We start from the raw sequence: 20,263 nt of genomic DNA, 5'->3' as shown, positions 1-20,263 counted from the left end.
GCAAATACAGGAAGCAAAAGATCATTTCAATAAAGAGTTAGAGATATTGAAAAAAAACCAAACAGAAATCCTTGAAATGAAAGAAACTATAAACCAAATTGAGAACTCCATAGAAAGCATAACCAATAGGATAGAACACCTGGAAGACAGAACCTCAGATATTGAAGACAAAATATTTAACCTTTAAAACAAAGTTGACCAAACAGAGAAGATGGTAAGAAATCATGAACAGAATCTCCAAGAACTATGGGATATCCTGAAAAGGTCAAATTTAAGAATTAATGGGATTGAGGAAGGCTTAGAGAAACAAACCAAGGGAATGAACAATCTATTCAATGAAATAATATCAGAAAATTTCCCAAATCTGAAGAATGAAATGGAAAATCAAGTTCAAGAGGCTTATAGGACTCCAAATACACAAAAGTACAACAGACCCATACCAAGGCACATTATAATGAAAATACCTAACAGAATTTATATAGACAGAATTTATATAAGGACAGAATTTTACAGGCTGTGAGAGAAAAGAACCAAATTACATTCAGGGGGAAACCAATACGGATATCAGCAGATTTTTCAATCCAGACCCTAAAGCTAGAAGGGCCTGGAACAACATTTTTCAAGCCCTGAAAGAAAATGGATGCCAACCAAGAATCTTATACCCAGCAAAACTTACCTTCAAATTTGATGATGAAAGAAAATCCTTCAATGATAAACAAAAGCTAAAAGAATTTAAAAAAGAAAGCCAGCATTACAGAACATTCTCAGCAAAATCTTCCATGAGGAAGAGATAAAAAACAAAGAAGCAAATCAGCAAAGGGAGGAACTATCCTAAAGGAATTGTCAAATAAAGGAGCAACCAACTTGTGTCAAAAATAAATAAATACATAAAATAAAAAATATGAGCCAAATGACCAGGAATACAAATCATATCTCAATAATAACCCTGAATATTAATGGCCTCAACTAATCAATCAAAAGACATAGACTGGCAGATTGGATTAAAAAGAAAGATACAACAATATGTTGCCTGCAAGAGACTCACCTCATAGAAAAAGATACCCATAGACTAAAGGTGAAAGGATGGGGAAAAACATACCATGCATATTGACTCTGCAAAAAAGCTGGAGTATCCATCCTCATTTCAGACAATGTGGACTTCAAGCCAAAGTTAGTCAGAAGGGATGAAGAAGGACATTTCATACTGCTTAAGGGAAGCATAAATCAGCAAGACATAACAATCATGAACATCTATGCCCCAAACATTGGCTCATCCACGTATGTCAAACAAATACTTCTCAATTTCAGAAACCAAATAGACCATAACACAATAATACTAGGTTATTTTAACATGCCTCTCTCACCATTGGACAGATCTTCCAAACAAAAGGTGAAAAAAGAAACCACAGATCTCAATAACACATTCAATAATTTAGACTTAATGGACATTTATAGAAAATACCATCCAACCAAGAGTGAATACACTTTCTTCTCAGCAGCACATGGATCCTTATCTAATATAGACCATATATTATGCAACAAAGTTAATGTTAGCACATACAAGAAGATAGAGACACTACCTTCTATTCTATCAGATCATAATGGATTGAAATTAGAAATAAAGAGTAAAAAACAGAAACTACACCAATACCTGGAGAATAAACAATATGCTATTATATGATGGATGGATAACAGAAGATATTAGAAGGAAATGAAAAAGTTCTTAGAAGTAAATGAGAACAAAGAAACATCATATCAAAATCTCTGGGACACCATGAAAGCAGTAATTAGAGGAAAATTTATTTCATGGTGCACATTCAATAAAAGAAGTAAAAATCAACAAATGAACGACCTAACACTAAGCTCAAAGCCCTAGAAAAAGAAGAACAGAACAGCACCAAAAGTAGTAGAAGACAGGAAATAGTTAAAGTCAGAGCTGAAATCAAAGAAATTGAAACAAAAGAAACAATCAGAGAAATTAACAAACTAAATAGTTGGTTCTTTGAAAAAAAAAACACAATTGATAAACCCTTAGCCACACTAACAAAGAGAAGACGAGAGAAAACCCAAATCACTAAAATTCAGAATGAACAAGGAAATATCACAACAGACATGATTGAAATACAAATCATAATTAGAAGCTATTTTGAAAATCTATACTCAACAAAATAGAAAATTTTGAAGACATCAACAGGTTTCTAGAGACATATAAATTGCCTAAACTGAACAAGGAGGACATACACAATTTAAATAGACCAATTTCAAGTAATTAAATAAAGGAAGTCATCAAAAGCCTACCAGAAAAGAAAAGTCCAGGACCTGATGTGTTCTCAGCCAAGTTCTACAAAACCTTTAAAGAAGAGCTCATTCCAATACTTCTCAAAGTATTCCATGAAATAGAAGAGGAGGGAACCCTCCCAAACTCATTCTATGAACACAATATCACCCTGATACTTAAACCAGACAGAGACACATCGAGGAAAGAAAATTTCAGACCAATATCATTAATGAACATCGACGCAAACATTCTCAAAAAAATTTTAGCAAATTGCATACAAAAACATATTAAAAAGATAGTGTACCATGATCATGTGGGTTTCATCCCAGGGATGCAAGGTTGGTTCAACATCAGGAAATCAATAAATGTAATTCACCATATCAATAGACTAAAAGTCAAGAATCACATGATTATTTCAATAGATGAAGTAAAGCATTTGATAAAATACAGCATCCCTTCACGCTCAAATAACTAGAAAAAATAGGGATAGTAGGAACATTCCTTAACATTGTAAAGGCCATCTATGCTAAGCCCATGGCTATATCATTCTTTTTTTTTTTTTTTTTGCAGTACTGGGGATCGAACCCAGGGCCTCGTGCTTGCAAGGCAAGCACTCTACCAACTGAGCTATCTCCCCAGCAGCTATATCATTCTTAATGGTGAAAAACTGAAAGCATTCCCCCTAAAAACTGGAACAAGGTAGGGATGCCCTCTTTCACCACTTCTATTCAACATCATCCTTGAAACTCTAGCCAGAGCAATTAGACAGACCAAAGAAATTAAAGGGATACAAATAGGAAAAGAAGAACTCAAACTATCCCTATTTGCTGATAATATGATTATATACTTAGAGGAACCAGGAAATTCCACCAGAAACCTTTTAGAACTCATAAGTGAATTCAGTAAAGTAGCAATTTACAAGATCAGTGCTCATAAATCTAATGCATTTTTATACATAAGTCATGAATCTTTGGAAAGAAAAATTAGGAAAACTACACCATTCACAGTAGCCTCGAAAAAAATAAAATATTTGGGAATCAATCTAACAAAAGGGTGAAAGACCTCTACAAGGAGAACTACAGAACACTAAAGAAAGAAATTAAAGAAAACTTTAGAAGATGGAAAAATCTCCCATGTTCTTGGATAGGCAGAATTAATATTGTCAAAATGGTCATACTACCAAAAGTGCTATACAGACAATGCAATTCCAATTAAAATCCCAATGACGTACCTTACAGAAATAGAGCAAGCAATTATGAAATTCATCTGGAAGAATAAGAAACCCAGAAGAGCTAAAGCAATCCTTTGCAGGAAATATGAAGCAGGGGGTATCGCAATACCAGAACTTCAATTCTACTACAAAGCAATAGTAACAAAAACGGCATGGTATCGGTACCAAAATAGACAGATAGATCAATGGTAGAGAATAGAGGACACGGACACAAACCCAAATAAATACAATTTTCTCATATTAGACAAAGGTGCCAAAAATATGCAATGGAGAAATGATAGCCTCTTCAACAAATGGTGGTAGGAGAATTGGAAATCCATATGCAACAGAATGAAACTAAACCCATATCTCTCACCGTGCACAAAACTAAACTCAAAATGGATTAAGGACCTTGAAATCAGACCAGAGACCCTGCAGATTATAGAAGAAAAAGTAGGTCCAGATCTTCAACATGTTGGCTTAAGACCAGACTTCCTTAAGAGGACTCCCATAGCACAGGAAATAAGAGCAAGAATCAATAACTGGGATAGATTCAATCTAAAAAGCTTTCTCTCAGCAATGGAAACTGTCAGCAATGCGAAGAAAGAGCCTACAGAGTGGGAGAAAATTTTTGCCAATCATACTTCAGATAGAGCACTAATCTCCAGAATCTATAAAGAACTCAAAATACTCTACACAAAGAATACAAATAACCCAATTGACAAATGGGCTAAGGAAATGAACAGACACTTCACAGAAGAAGATCTACAAGTAATCAACAAACACATGGAACAATGTTCAACATCTCTAGTAATAAGAGAAACGCAAATCAAAATCACCCTAAGATTCCATCTCACCCCAATTAGAATGGTGATTATCAAGAATACAAGCAACAACAGGTGTGGTCGACGATGTGGGGAGAAAGGTACACTCATACATTGCTGGTGGGGCTGCAAATTAGTGCAGCCACTCTGGAAAGCAGTGTGGAGATTCCTTAGAAAACTTGGAATGGACCCGCCATTTGACCCAGCTATCCCACTCCTTGGCCTATACCCAAAGGACTTAAAATCAGCATACTACAGAGATACAGACACATCAAGGTTCATAGCTGCTCAATTCACAGTAGCCAGATTGTGGAACCAACCTAGATGCCCTTCAGTTGATGAATGGATAAAGAATCTGTGGTATATATATATATATACAATGGAATATTACTCAGCCCTAAAGAATGATAAAATTATGGCATTTCCAGGCAAATGGATGAAATTGGAGAATATCATGCTAAGTGAGGTAAGCCTATCTCAAAAAAACCAAAGGACGAATGATCTTGCTGATAAGTGGATGATGACACATAATGGGGGGTGGGAGGACTTACTCTTAGGGTTAGAGTTAGGGTTAGGGAGGAGGGCAAGAATGGAGGAAGGAAGGACTGTATAGAGGGAAAAGAGGGGTGGGAATGGTGGGGGGAAGGGAAAAAAATAACAGAATGAATCAAACAACATTACCCTATGTAAATTTATGATTACACAAATGGTATGCCTTACTCCATGTACAATCAGAGAAACTACATGTATACAATATTTGTTCACAATAAAAAAAAGAAAGATGATAAAGAAATGGAGCATTGAAAGATTAATATGACTTAGTGTAGCATAATTTTCTAATGTTATACACAATTAGAATCCGATTATGATATTTGTGAAAAATACTTCTAAACCAAAATAATTTAGCATGGCTTAAATCAAAGTGATAATATGACTGACGAATAAGGTAGGGAAGAATTAAGGAACTTTGGATTATGCAGAGGGGAGTGAGGAGAGGGGTGGGGCGGTGGGGTTGGGAAGGGCAGTAGAATGAGACTTATGTTATTACCATATATACATGCATGATTATACTACTGGTGTGACTCACCACCAAGTACAACCAGAGGATTGAGAAGTTATGCTCCATTCGTGTACAATGTGTCAAAATACATTCTACTGTCAGTATAACCAATTAGAATGAATTTTAAAATTAATTAAAAATAAAATAAATTATAATGTGATTCAAGAAACCAAACTATATCACAAAGCAAGAATCAGAGAAGCAGCAGTAACCACAGTGGAAGACTTCCACCTCATTCCCACCATCCCTCAAGAGGAAATCAGTTACATTTTTTCTGGTTTATCTTTCTGTGTTTCTTTTTGCAAAAATAAGTATGCTCAGATAACCTTATTTCTTCCTTCCCCTTCTACAAATATTATCATTTATGTGTATTATTTTACCTTTTGATTTTTTCATCACTTAAAAATCACTATATATTAAAATCACTACATAATAGTTTATAGAGATATACTTTATTTCCTTTTACAGCTGCACAGTATTGCATTGTGTGCATATATGAATGTATATTGAATCTTTCTCTTATGCATGGGCATTTACATTATTGGTAACGTTTTTACTGTTTGGTACTTACGGATGGTTTCAATATAATCTGACATTTGATCATTTTGTGACTCTTCTATGTGCCTCTGAGCAAAATGTATGTTCTCTATTATCAGAATATGTCAATATATATTCATAGTATGAAACTTATGTGTTTTCTTTCAACACGTACTGACATTAGGATGCATTTCTTCTTTTGCTTCTTTTACCCTTCACCAATTTATTTAAGATCTGCCTTATTTAGTATATTTCTATCTCTCTGTGTATGTGTGTGTGTGTGTGTGTGTGCGTGTGTGTGTGTGTTCAGGATCTTATATTTCTCTTGCTTCTTTTATCACCTCATCTTCAAAGGCTATCACTCCCATTGTTTTACCCTCTTCTCCTTCAGAAGCCTTATGTTTTCAAAATGGACATTTTTGAGTACCCTTCAAGTGTAGATCCCTTTCTTATACAGTGTAATCTGATCTGCAAGGATTCTTCATTACTTGTGTGTGTGTGCATGCATGTGTGCACTTGCACATGCACAGGGAGTGAGTTTTCTCTTTTCAGGGTGACTGCACATACTTCCTGGACCCACCTAATCTTCCATAAAGGCTTAGAGCCGGAGATCTAGAAATAGCTGGAATGGAAATTGATTTTTGATTTCTATGTAGAAGAAATTTGAACTTGTTTTGCTGTCTGCTCTTTATACTCAAGGCATGATATTTGGAAAATATACGAAGAGACTGGGTTATACAGATACTATTTCCTCAGCTAAGTGCCAATTAAAATTTAAAGGGCTATTTCAAAAAATGACTACTTTTGGCAACATTCTTACTTAGACCTTTTCCATAATTTGACCTTAAAAACAACTGAGCCACCTTCTAATTTATGAAAACAAATCATTGTTTTCCAGAAGGAAATATGATTTTCTACTACTTAAGAAAAGAACATAGGCATACAGATCATTTGAAAAAACAAAAAAGAAATTGGATATAGACGAGGCAAGAATGTTATCTTATTACTGAATGAATTATTATCTGGTTGGTAAGTCAGCAATTTTTGTGGAACTTAGACTCTCAGATTAGTGATATGATTCAAGGTCCAAGCACTATTTACAAGAACTTTATATGGACTTCAGCTGGACTCAATGTGCTCCTTTCCAAAAAAGTTGAAGGAAAACGGATTAATCTTGTTTTTCTTGACAAAGTGATTTTTAATAGAGAGTACAATAGTACAATAGTGATTAATAAAGGGATAACTTTCCAAAAATTTCCTTGAAATTTATGCAAAACATTTTCCCGAGGAATTCAGACATGTAATTGATTTTATCTGTGTATTTTCATGGCCATAGAATTAACAAGATTGACCAGGTTTAGGAAGATAGTCGTACAGTTATAACAGACTTTGAATATGTTGACAAAAAATATCTATCTGTTACCTCTATCAGTAGACACTACGATTAGATTGCTGATTTCTCCTTACAGACTTTCTTCAACTTTAAGGAGCTGCTCAAGTTATCACACTTGGATTTTTATAAATTCTATTATGGCTCCTTTTTTTCTGAATAGCATGGTGACAGTTACTCCTACCAAACAACCAAATTTAAAGGGGATGGGAAAACAAAAATCAGACAATTAGACTGTTTGCTTAAATAGGCTAAATGATCCAAAGGAGATTACATAAACGAGTCATAATGGAATGAAATTAAGTGAATGTTTAATCTTAACAAAGTCTGAAATACTTTCAATTGGAAAATTCAGTTGTACCAAAGAAGGATATGGGACTTTTTTTCAGACTGTAAGAACTCATTTTGGGGGCTGGAGTTGTAGCTCAGCGGCAGAGCACTTACCTAGCATGTAATGAGGCACTGGGTTTGATCCTTAGCACCACATAAAAATAAATTAATTAATTAAATAAAGGTATTGTGTCCATCTATAACTAAAAAAAATTTTAAAAAGGAACTACATTTTCCATGCATATGAATGTATTTGCAAACACTCTATACAATATCATTTTGAGGTTGACAAGATTTACCTCCACAAATTTATTCCGTTTTTATGCAATTTTATTTGTTTACCCAAGTTCCCCTGCATCATCATACTACTAGTTCTAAAAATTAAACGCAGGATTGCAAACACAAAAGTTTTCTTTGCACAAATATATAAGTAGATTGGACTTTGGAATCGGCAGTTTGTGTATTTGTAAAGGTTTCAGTAGAAAACAGAACACTCTCAGGGACTTCAGAAGGTTTTAATGAAAGCCCTATTTTTAAGTTGTTGGAAGTATTTTTTAATTTAATTATTTTTTTTATTTTTTACAGATTGCATTTTGATTCATTGTACACAAATGGGGTACATCATTTTGTTTCTATGGTTGTGCACGATGTAGATTCATACCATTCATGTCATCATACATGTACATAAGGTAATGATGTCTGTCTCATTCCACCTCTTTTCATACCCCCCTCCCTCTCAATTCCTTCTACGTAATCTAAAGTTCTTCTCTCACTCCCCACACGCCTCACCTCCATTATATATCATTCTCCACTTATTAGGGAAAACACTTGGCCTTTGGTTTTTTGGAATCAGCTTGTTTCACTTAGCATGATATTCTCCAGTTCCATCCATTTATTTGCAAATGCCATAATATTATTCTTCTTTATGTCTGAATAATATTCCATTGTGTATACATACCACAGTTTCTTTATCCATTCATCTGTTGAAGGGCATCTAGTTTGGTTCCACAATCTAGCTATTGTGAACTGAGCTGCTATAAACATTGATGTGGCTGCTCTACCGTAGTATGCCGATTTTAAGTCCTTCGGGTATAAACCGAGGAGTGGAATAATTGGGTAAAATGTGGGTCCATTCCATGTTTTCTGAGGAATCTCCACGCTGCTTTCCAGAGTGACTGTACCAATTTGCAACTCCACCAGCAATGTAGGACTGTGCCCTTTCCCCCACATCCATGCCAACATCTATTATTATTTGTGTTCTTGTAATTAGAGTAATGCAAATTAAAACAACTCTAAGATTTCATCTTACTCCAATAAGAATGGCTATTATCAAGAACAAAACAATAATAGATGTTGGAAGTATTAAGAAGCTAACAAAGGATACTAAGTAATAGCCATTGTTATCACTGAGCTGTGACTATGCAGTGAGAAATCAGTTATTAGAGTCCCTAAAAGGATATTAGCATAGGCGAGGGTCCACCAGACAGAAGCTATGGCTTTCAAAAGAGGAATGTGGATACTGCCAATTCATTGTGCTGTCAGGGAGGAAGTCAGAGAAACAAATTTTCCCTAACATCCTCTCCCTGTCTTCCCCATCTGCTTGATGGTGTGTACCCTTGGCCAACCAAGACCCATAAGTAGGGGAGCAGAATCATGCCTTCTATTATCAACCCACCTACAGATTGGTCAGAAACTAATCTAGAAATGCAAAACTGAGAATATACAGCCCAGCAGGAAATGAGAAGAAACTTCTTTCAAGTCTTAGTCTTTCTCAGAAATGTTATACATTTTTAAAGTATACATTTTTGTATCAAACAGACATGGTTTTTGAATCCTAGCTGTTTACCTAATAGCTGTGAGATCTTGAAAATGTTACTTTAATGTTGCTGAACTGAAGCTTAGTCATCAAAGAGATAAAGAATAATGCCTAGATAATAGAATGCTAAATTGGTACTCTTTCCCTCTCCATTTTATTCAAAGCCCCAACAGCTAAAATGAAACATTAAATGCCAGCTCTCCCTACATCCTCAAGCAAGGTGAGACCACATGGATTTACAACTTCCAAAGGAGAGTACGACAACTGATTTTGTGATTTCAACTCTTCATTAACCCTGAGATATTAATGACTAAGAGAAGATTAAGAATTCTCTGGAGAGAGATGTTGCTGTTCTACACACCCTCACCCTCTATTAAGTGGGATGGACAAGACAGTTCCTTCCTCCTTCATACCAGGTGAGAGGGGCTTGAAAGGACTGCCACTTCAGTTTGACATACACCTGCAGGAAGCACAAAATCTAACATAATAAATTATGCCTGGTCATTATGAAAGCAGACATAGAGGAACAGACACTTAGAATTGAACTTTCACTGACATTGAGAAAATAATGCATGTGTATTTCTTAGCACCAGATGTAGGCTACAAAGGAAGATGCCAGTCTGTGGCTGTTATAAATGCAATAGAATGTAGTGGTAATGCTGATTCCAAGGATTTGGTGAGGGACCGAAATGACCAACTGGAGAAAGGCAATGCCTCCATCACAGGAGATGCATCACAGAGGAGGAATCTCAGAAACCCACGAATGAGCCTCATAAAAGAGAAGTTCAGTTCAAATGTCCTCCAGACTCAGGGATTATCGATGCCAGGTAACGATTACACTACTCATATAAGATTTTTTTAAATTTCCCTTTTTCTAATCCACAAAATGTATTTTCAGGATCTACTGACTTTATGGTAGCATATTAATTTTTTAATTACAAAGATGAAATTTGTTTTCTAAATTAAAAGTACATCAGTGGAATTTAAGGATTAAAACAAAATCTGAAGACATCTCTCAGTCTTGTCCAACTTTCCTCTAATCTTGCCTTCTGCCATTATCTCTAAAACTTCCCCCATCAACTTCCAGGGTTTATTTCTCTTATGTTCTATTATTACTCGAATGAGCATAAATGTTCATTGTATTGTTTATTATCTTAATTTACATATTTTGGTCTACTCTTTTCATCTTTTATTGTTTTTGCTAATGACTCCTCATTCTGCTGTTCTGTCCTTAGCTAGTTTCCCTCTATCACCTTCACTGTTGGTTTTGTACTTCTCTGGATCCTAATTCTGCTATGACTTGTGTGTGGTCTGGTGGGAAGACTAGAAGTATATGATGGACTAATGATGTTCTCTTTCCTTATCCCTCCCCCACAAAACAAACTAAAAAACAGAAAAAACACTGGGTTGCTCTAGCCAGATGCCAACAACAGGTTGGGGGTACTGTCCACTTAAGTGCCAAGAGTGCACCTAGCACCAGAAAGAGATGAAAAGCAAATAAGAAATACAATTTGATGAGCAAAAAGGCAAGCAAAACAAAGTTAGAGAGTCTGAAAATAAATCAAAAGCCATTCTCCTCCTTCACTGTCCTGAGTTCATTAAATTAAAAGCCATTGACAGTAGTTAACTCCATTTCTGTTCTAGTCTGCTACTGACATTTTTGTTGATTCTTCATGTCAGAAGCCACTAGTATGTAGACAGGTCATCTCTCTGACATAAACAAACACTTAAAAGGGCAATAAATCTTCAGTGACTGACACTTAAGCAGATACTTTGAACTTCAGTTATTGTTAAATGTCACCTGAGTTTGTTACTGAAGCCCAAGGGATGTAGAACTCTGAGTGACATCTTTCAGCATCAGTAAACCTTTTGATACTTTGCTTGATTGCTCTATTTTTCTGATATTTTCCTAAAATACTTTTAGGAAATGTTCATGTCTCGAATAATTGAATGACTACTATCCCTATGTTTTCATAGATTAACAAACAAATACATAAATTTTTAAAATTACACGTATGACAGAAGGACGTGACATGACAGGTGCAAGAGTTTCCATTTTCATTATAGCAAGCGTGTTTTAATTTATATATCTGATGCCGAAATATAAATTATCTTACTGATGTCTACCTTGTCAGTAAGTCCCTGGAAAATGGAGTTGTTCCACTCTGAAGTTCTGCCTCTGCTTACCCCCTGGCATTCTGGATGTCCCTCAGCACAGGTAATTAAGTTGTAATGACATCTCATGGGGGATGGGCACATACTTAGTGGAGGTATATGTTAAGGAAGTATTTGATAAAAGGAGGCTCTCATTGCTGAGATGTGTAGAATTCTTATTATACTTATTATATAAATTCAGCATCTGAATTAGACTTGTCACTAGATTTGAGATCCTTGTTATTATTCTGTTAAAGCAAAGGTCAATGAAATAAGGGTTAACTTAGTTAGCAAATGGATTATTCTAGTCTAATTATACCAACAGTTTTTTGTTGTAATTAACCAAGAAGCAAATGAAATGAGGAACAAATTTTGAAAATTTTCTAAAAAACTTAGAACTAGAAATATAGACCTAGCTTCAAATCCTAATGTCTTAGAACACAAGTGTCTGCTATTGATAATATGGGCACATATTATGCAGCCATAGATTAATAAAGTGAATTCAAAAAGTTTACATAACTGATATTGAAAACACATGAAGTTCCTTGAGGTTACTTGAATTTGAGGGAAAAGGGGTGTTCAACAGATTATTTTTACAGAAATGACCTAGAAAACAATTCCCACTCCACAAACTGTTCAATTGTGACCTTGCCATTTTCAGTCAAGAAGTAGAATCTAATTTCCTTCACTTCAGCGTGGGCTATCTTAGTGACTTGGATGAATTGAAATGGAAATAAGGTTCTGGATGTTTGGAAACACCCATTCTAGAGCACTCTATCAGAACTCAACTCTCTTAGATTAATACCCCAAGCCACGTGAACTTGTAACAAGGCTTCAGCTGATAGCCACAGCTGAGCTCCCACCTGACCTTCCACCTTGATTGCCTGTGCCATGAGCATATTTGTATGTCTCACTCATGTAAGCCATCAGATAACTGTCCCAAATATTATATTACTACAACCACATGAGAGACCCTTAGGCAAGAACCACACAACAAATTCTATTCAACCCAAAGAGCCATAAGAAATAATAAAGTAGTATTTTAAACCACTGAATTTTGGAGTGGTTTGATATGCAGAAATAAATAACTGAAACCTGTGGTTAGGGAATTGATGAGATTTTCTTCTTATTTTCTTCATTGTTTTATCCAATTTGCACCATGGTGTTATTGCCTTCATCTTAATAGCATCAGAATAATTTATTTTCAATGTTCTACTTGGGATTTATGTATTCCAGAAGGCATTAACTTTTTTTTTACTTTTATGTTTCTATTTGAATTGGTTCTTGGTTTTCTGGAGTTGGTGCTCTTAGTCTGATTAAAAGAAAAATAACAAAAAGATCATAAGGAGTTTATGGCATAAAATGACAGAAGAGTTACTTATTTCCTTTGGAAACCTGTAAATGAGTACATGCAGAAGTTGAGTCTTTAGTTGGGTACCTTCTACCTGAAAACGTTTTGGTCAGAGTAAGGTGTAGGTTGGTTAGTTTCGACTATGCTTGAGAAGGGAAAGACCATGAGGAGCCCAGGGTTCAGATGCCCAGCTCTAGATCTACATGAATGACATGCAAGCCTCTCTGACTCCCCTAAGTCATAAGTAGTAAGCATGAAGAAGTAGCCAAGGTGACCATGACCACTAACTACTACATTACATTCTTTTATTCATCCCACATTTATCCTTTTGTGGAGGGTTCCATCCAGTCAGTTTACCAAGGAAGAAAAATTCAGGTTGGTTTTATGTGTTCTCTGGACATAAGGGGGAACTATAAAAAGGGAACAGCTATTGCCCTACAGTATTGCTCCAGAACAGAACTGAATGACAATGGTGAAGGGATATCCTCCTGATGGGCAGAACTTCAAGTAAGGTATGTAACATATCATTTTATATGAAGGGAGAGAGAGTCTGAAGTCTGAGCTTATGTTGATTTATGTACTGTCTTAGTCTGTTTGGGATGCTATAACCAAAGACAAGAAACTGCAGAGCTTATTAACAGAAATTTATTTTTGACAGTTCTAAAGGCTGGTGAGTCCAAGATTAAGGAGCTGGTAGGTTTGGTGTCTGATCAAGGGTTGTTCAAATAGTGCCTGCATGCTATGTCGTTATATAGTGGAAGGAATAAATCCTCTATTGAAACGGTTTTATAAGGGCACTCATTCCATTCATGAGGGCTTTACCTCATGACCTTATCACCTACCCAAAGGTCACACCTAATACCTTCCCTTTGAGGGTTAGGATTTCAAAACAAATTGAGAAGGGGGCATAAACATTCAGTCTATAGGTTGTCTGGATGGTCAGGAACTTGAAAGGAATACAATTGGAAAATGGGTAATAAGGAATTCTGGGAAAGAGGTATGTAGATATGTAAATAGATCTCTCCAAATGAGCAAAATGATGAAGATATTTATGTCCTATGTGAATATTTACCACAGGATGACTTCAGTAGAGAAGGATTAAATACTCAAGAGAATAGGATATCCACAAGAGATAACAATGAGACCCTTTCCTCAGCCACTCTCATCATTGTCCAGTGGGCTCAAACACAAGGTGGCCACGTTGAATAGATGGAAGCCACTCAAGGGCTCAGCAGTAACAACTTGCCCTCATCGAGAACAACCTGACCACGACCACTTTTGAGTGACAAACTACCAGCAGTAGATATCAACGCTGAACCTCTGACATGGCACCAATTCTCAAAGTAATCACCAGGTATCTAGTAGCTAATTGATTACAGTGATCCTCTTCCATCTAGAAAAAGCAAAGTACGTTGTTCTTATTGATATAAAATTTACTCCAAATATGAATCCTCTATCCATGCCCAGATTATTTCTGCCAAAATACCATCATGGACTTACAGAATGCTCTATCCACTGTCATGTATCTCGCTTCTCTAAATTCTGACTGATAGACTACATAATTTTTATTTCCTCTGCACATGTGCGCAGAAATATTTCCTATGTTTAATTTCATGATATTTAGAATATAAGTAAAGTCTCAATTCTTAAATTATCTAATTCAAATTAAATACATTCTCCAACATCTCCCCTCAATGTCCATTGAGTCAAGTTGGATTTATTGTACTTCTTCACCCAGCACTTTCTCACCCAAGAACTAGATGAAGTAAGTTCAGAGAAAGTCCCCATATGTTATAGTTTGGATGTGAGGTGTCCCCCAAAAGCTCATGTGAGAGACAATGCAAGAATGTTTAGAGGAGAAGTGATTGGGTTATAGCCTTAACATAATCAGTGGATTAATACCTAATAGGATTGAGTGGTAACTGAAGGCAGGTGGGGTGTGGTTGGAGGAAGCAGCTCATTGGAGGCGTGGCTATAGGGTATATATTTTGTATCTAGAGAGTGGAATATCTCTCTCTGCTTCCTGATCAACATGTGAGCCGCTGTCTCTCTGCCACACTCTGCCATGATGTTCAGCCTCACTTTGAGCTCTGAGAAATGGAGCTGGCCTTCTATGGCCTAAGATTTCTGAAACTGTGAACCCTCAAAACTTTTCCTCCTCTGTAATTGTTCTGGTTGGATCTTTTAGTCACAACAGCAAAAAAGCTGACTTAAAAAACCACACTTTCAGCTTTCATGTGAGAAATCTTCCTGGACATTTTTTTCATTGCTCTCTGCTGCCACATAGTGCTCCTCTTATACAACTTGTAATGAGTTGATATATGCTCCCCGCTGCCCTTCACATGTTGAAATCTTAACTCCCAGTACCTCAGAATGTGACCTTAATAGGATATAGGGTCGTTGCTGATGTAATTTGTTAAGACCAGGTCATACTAGAATAGGACTAGTATCTTGTTAAAAATGGTTTTAAAATATCTTAATCATTTCCTGTTGCTACTGTAACAAGTCACCACAACCTCAATGTCCTACAAATTATTTTATAGTTCTAAAGATCAGAAGTCTAAAATGAATTCACTGCACTAATACTGATGTTCTGTATCCTGGCCTTTTCCAACTTCTAAAGGTTGCCCCACCTTCCTTGGTTTGTAGTTCCCCTCCCTCTTCAAAGCCAGTCATGGGTGATCAAGTAATTCTCATGTCACATCATTCTGACATGTTCATTCAACCCTTGGTGGAGATGAACTTCTCTGAAGAAGCTCACTCTATATTAAAGATTGTGCACACTGTTTGGACTTGGTTGAGTAGAACATCATGATTGTGGGGAGATTAAATATTGTAAGTTGAGTCAAAATTATCTTGGGCTGTTGCATTGCAGCCTTTAATAACCATTTACTTTCAACCTTGTATATGGCCTAATATCCTCAAGACTCTTAGATAAAATTCTCAGAATGTATCATCAATCTTAGCAGACCTCTGGCTTCCACCAACACTAAAGTTAACAATGTCATTAGAAGAGATGTTTGTGCTTTGACCTAGTCTACCTATCTAATGTCAAAATCAATATATTTGGTAAATGATTTAAAAAAGGGGACTTTCCACACATATACACACAGAGAATACCACAAAAATGAAGGCAAAGCTCAAGGTGATGCTTTCTTAAGTCAAAGAACCCCAAAGATTGGAGAAAATCATATGAAGTCAGTTGAGAGGCATGGAAGAACAGATCCTCTGACATCCTTGGAAGGAGCCATCTCCATCACCACCTTGATCTTGGATTTCTCACCTCTAGAATTCTGGGACAAATTTTTGTTGTTTAAACCACCTAATTTGTTGTACTTTGCTAAAGCAGGCCTGGAAGACTAACATAGCCCTGAATAAGGGAGAGGATGTGACCTGTACCTTTAAGTACTCAGTCTAACAAATTCATGAATGAACCCATAGACACTGCTGTTATTCAATATTTGGCATTCTGAGCTTTCAAAATAGTCTGCATCTCTAAATATCCACTCTGAAGATTGACAGAACTTAGATGTGAAGAAATGGACATCCACATCCTTTGCACACATCTTTGAAAGAAAAATTAACTGTCTAAATACTCTAAAAGTTGTGGGTTGGATTTAGACACTCCCTTTGTGGGTAAGATCATTGAGAGACACGATTACTTAGGTTAACAAGAGAGAAAGAAAAATTGATCTATTGAATCGTTTGTCTCAGAATGAAATTAACAGACATTTTTACTTTCCTTCATGCTCTACTTTGTGATTATAGAGGTACTGACTTAAGAAAAAAGATTTAAATGATTAAAAATATAAAATTATGTATTAAGGTTAATATTTTCTGGATAGAAGAAAGAAAATTTACAAATTATGCATACAAAAATAAAAATTTATTTTATAATTTAGCTGCTTAACAATTCTATATTACTTTGTTTTGCATTTTAATCAATTTTTTGACAGCAATTTTTAAATATTACAGAAAAATATTAAAATAATTTAATCTTTCTTTCTGGAAGGGTCAAACCTTTTTAAATTGAAATAATTAAAATAGTTCATTTCAGTTTGATAATTTACAAGACAATGTCAGTTGATGTTAAAAATTTTGTGAAATTTAAATAAATTTCTATCACATTTTTCATAGATAAACTAAAAGGTCTTAGGATATTTAAACTTTTCGTATTCAATAGCTAGTCTTAAATGTATTTTCAATCAACAAAACTAAATAATTTGTACCTCACTATTCCCTCTAGAAGGTCACATTCTGAACTTTATATTATAAAAAATAAAATTGCCTTTCATTAAGCAATGTTCCTTAATTTAAAAAAAAATTGTTCCTTCTAATAAAGCCATAATGAAAATATTTGGAACTAAGGGAATCCAAATAATTCACTAGAATGAAACCTGTTTTCTTGTGTGCATAAATTGTTTATTATTTGTATTTTCTTTTATCTTGTAGTCTTGTTTGGGAGTGTTCTAATTTTTAAAAGTACTTCTTATTCCTTCTACCATTTCATTATCTATATTTACTTGGCAATTGTAATACTTTTCCTTATCTTCAAGATTTTTATCATCAGAATTGTACTTTTTTCTGTACTGTAGTAAAAGAGTTTGGATATTTCTATTTCCTGTCAATCTTTCTTTCAATTTCCTATTTTCATGTCTACAAGGATACTTCCTTTATATCAATATGTAAATTTTGTTATAATTAGAAATTCTATAGGAAAATATAAAATTTCTTTGCTTTTCTTGTCAGCTTGATTACAGTAACTACATTTCACAGAATCTCCTTTTCTGTATCATTCAGGGTTAGATATTGCCACAAGCAAAGCTGGGCAAAGTTTAGGAGGCAGAAATGAAATGAAGTATTGGCCACTAGATTCTGAAGTCAGCTCAGAAAGACAGACATGGGACCTCAGGCAGGTTTTGTTTCTTTACTCCGCGCTTCACCAAACCCAGCTCTCTTTAAGACTGTGGGCCCTATTGATCAAACCCAAGCCCACTGCCCTTCCCTTCCCTTTATTTCACTGGGAATTAAAAGTAGCAGTAATCACACAATCAATAAAACATTCTTTGAGGCTATAATAGCAAAACCAAGCAATGCTTAACTAGGTATGGAAGTGACTGTGAAACACTCCAAATATAAGCCACAAATTAAAACTAAAATCATTCCCAGAAATTAACTGCAATATTCTTATTGACTAATGCTCCTAAATATTATCATCTGCTTACAGTATTTTCTACTTGGTCTGAATGATTTTTATTTTACATTTTTTATGAAGTGCCTTAGAGACTGAAGTAATTTTGCCCCCACCCTATGCCTACTTTTAAAGAAAATGAAAAGCTTCATTATAATTTCTAATTTAGTAGAATGAAATTTTCCTAATTTCATTCACTTTTTACCAAGCCATCCTTTGAGTATCCAGATCTCATGTGGGATCTCAGTTCTTGCTCTCCTTGTTCTATAGATATCTGACCTCCCCTTCTAACTTGGGGTGAGCACTCCCACCTGCCAAGACTGGTTGCCAAGATCAACTACAAAATCATCACCCCATCATAACAAATTCAGTGCTGTTTTGGATTTGTTGCTGTCGTAACTAGTTCTGTCTACTTTGTGATTCCTAGTGATTTTATTTTCTTTCTATTAAGTCCAGAAATTCAAACTTTTAAAAATAATTATTTAACCAGTATTTCTATGAAATTGTGTGGAAAATTTTCCAGGGTACTTAGGCTGCCATATCGTTAGAACTGGGAGTCAATGAACCCCATTTTAAACATGTGCAAACACATATATTAAACAACTGGATATAAACTCTACTGATGCTGTAGAGGATGGCCACTGGGAAATTAGTGTTTCATAGAGTGCTGTGTACAAAATAGATCTTCAATAAGTGCACATCAAAACGTGCTTGTTGGTAATCAATAAGAACAGTAAATTAAATGCTAGAGGACAGGGTTAAATACATTTTGGTGCACTTAGGAAAGCTCAAGTTACTAATTGAATGCATGCCCAGTAGAGTTGCCCTGAGAATTTCACATCTAGAAGGTGAAAAGAATAATGATCTAGTATCAATGCTCCAAATCAGTCACTGGATTTTTATGCTATAAGTCATTTTTTTCTGGCACAGAGAATTACTGCCAAGTTTCATATCAAGCAGAATAGCTAAAGAGCAATGATTCCCCACTGTGTTGAAGAAATTGCAAGAAAGGGATTTGGGGTCTAAGAAATCAGTGCAGAAGAGATCAGCTGCATAAATATCTTCACTCAGAATTCCCCTGAATCAAGTTTCTCCAGAACTGCACCTCTCTCTTTCTAAAACACTGAAGAAAACTTGACTTAAACTTTCTACAGCTATTCTGTAAATAGACAAGCCAAATGAGTAAATTTCAACCAACATGATACAGTACACATTTGCTAACTAGGATTTTTATAAATATTTTTGGGGGGTGAAGGCAAGGTACATATAACTTCCTTGAGGTAATAAATTACAAGTGAATTTCAAACAGATTTTAGTGCATTCAATTTTATGTTAATCATGTCATTTGTCCCCTTGTGCCTTGAAAATATAGGTTTTGCTCCAAATTTTTTAGTGAATTTGACATCAAGTATACATTTTATCACAGAAAAAGATAAATACAAACAAAATCTTCAAAACAATTTAATAATATAAAAGTTCCATGTATTTCTAATGTTCTATATCCATGTCTCACAAAAGTTGTGTTGAGATTATTCAGTAAAATGCAAATGGGTTCCCAAAACAAAAATGAAAAGATTAACAACATACTTTAAGATGGACAAAAGAAATGAGTACATACACATATATACACACACAATCAGATATAAAACCAATAAATATGTGAAAAAACACTAAAAATTTTTAGGATTATGAAAATCCAAATTAAAATCTCAGTGTAACATAATCTCTTACTCACTGGAATGATTAAAAATCCGAAAGATTAGTAATACCAAATGTTGAACAGGAGCAGCTGACTGCAACATTTTTGGTGAGAGTATAAAATGGTATAATCATTTTTGGGGAAAGTTTCTTATAAAGGAAAATATGAATATCATCTAGCAATTTTACTAAGTAATTACCCAAAATAAATGCAAAACATGTCTACAAAAATACTTTAATCGACCTTTATTTATTTATATGTGGTGCTGAGCTACAACCCTAGCCCTTTGAAAAATATTTTTATAAAAATATTCCCTTACCCTTATTCATAATTATCAAAATAAAGGGAACAGACCTGATGTCCATCAACAAGTAAAAAAAGAACTTACTGAATATTCATGTAATGGAATGATACCCAATAACA

This window comes from Sciurus vulgaris (assembly GCF_902686455.1).
Source record: "Sciurus vulgaris genome assembly, chromosome: 6".
Lineage (NCBI taxonomy): Eukaryota > Metazoa > Chordata > Mammalia > Rodentia > Sciuridae > Sciurus > Sciurus vulgaris.
This window is presented reverse-complemented; position numbering follows the sequence as displayed.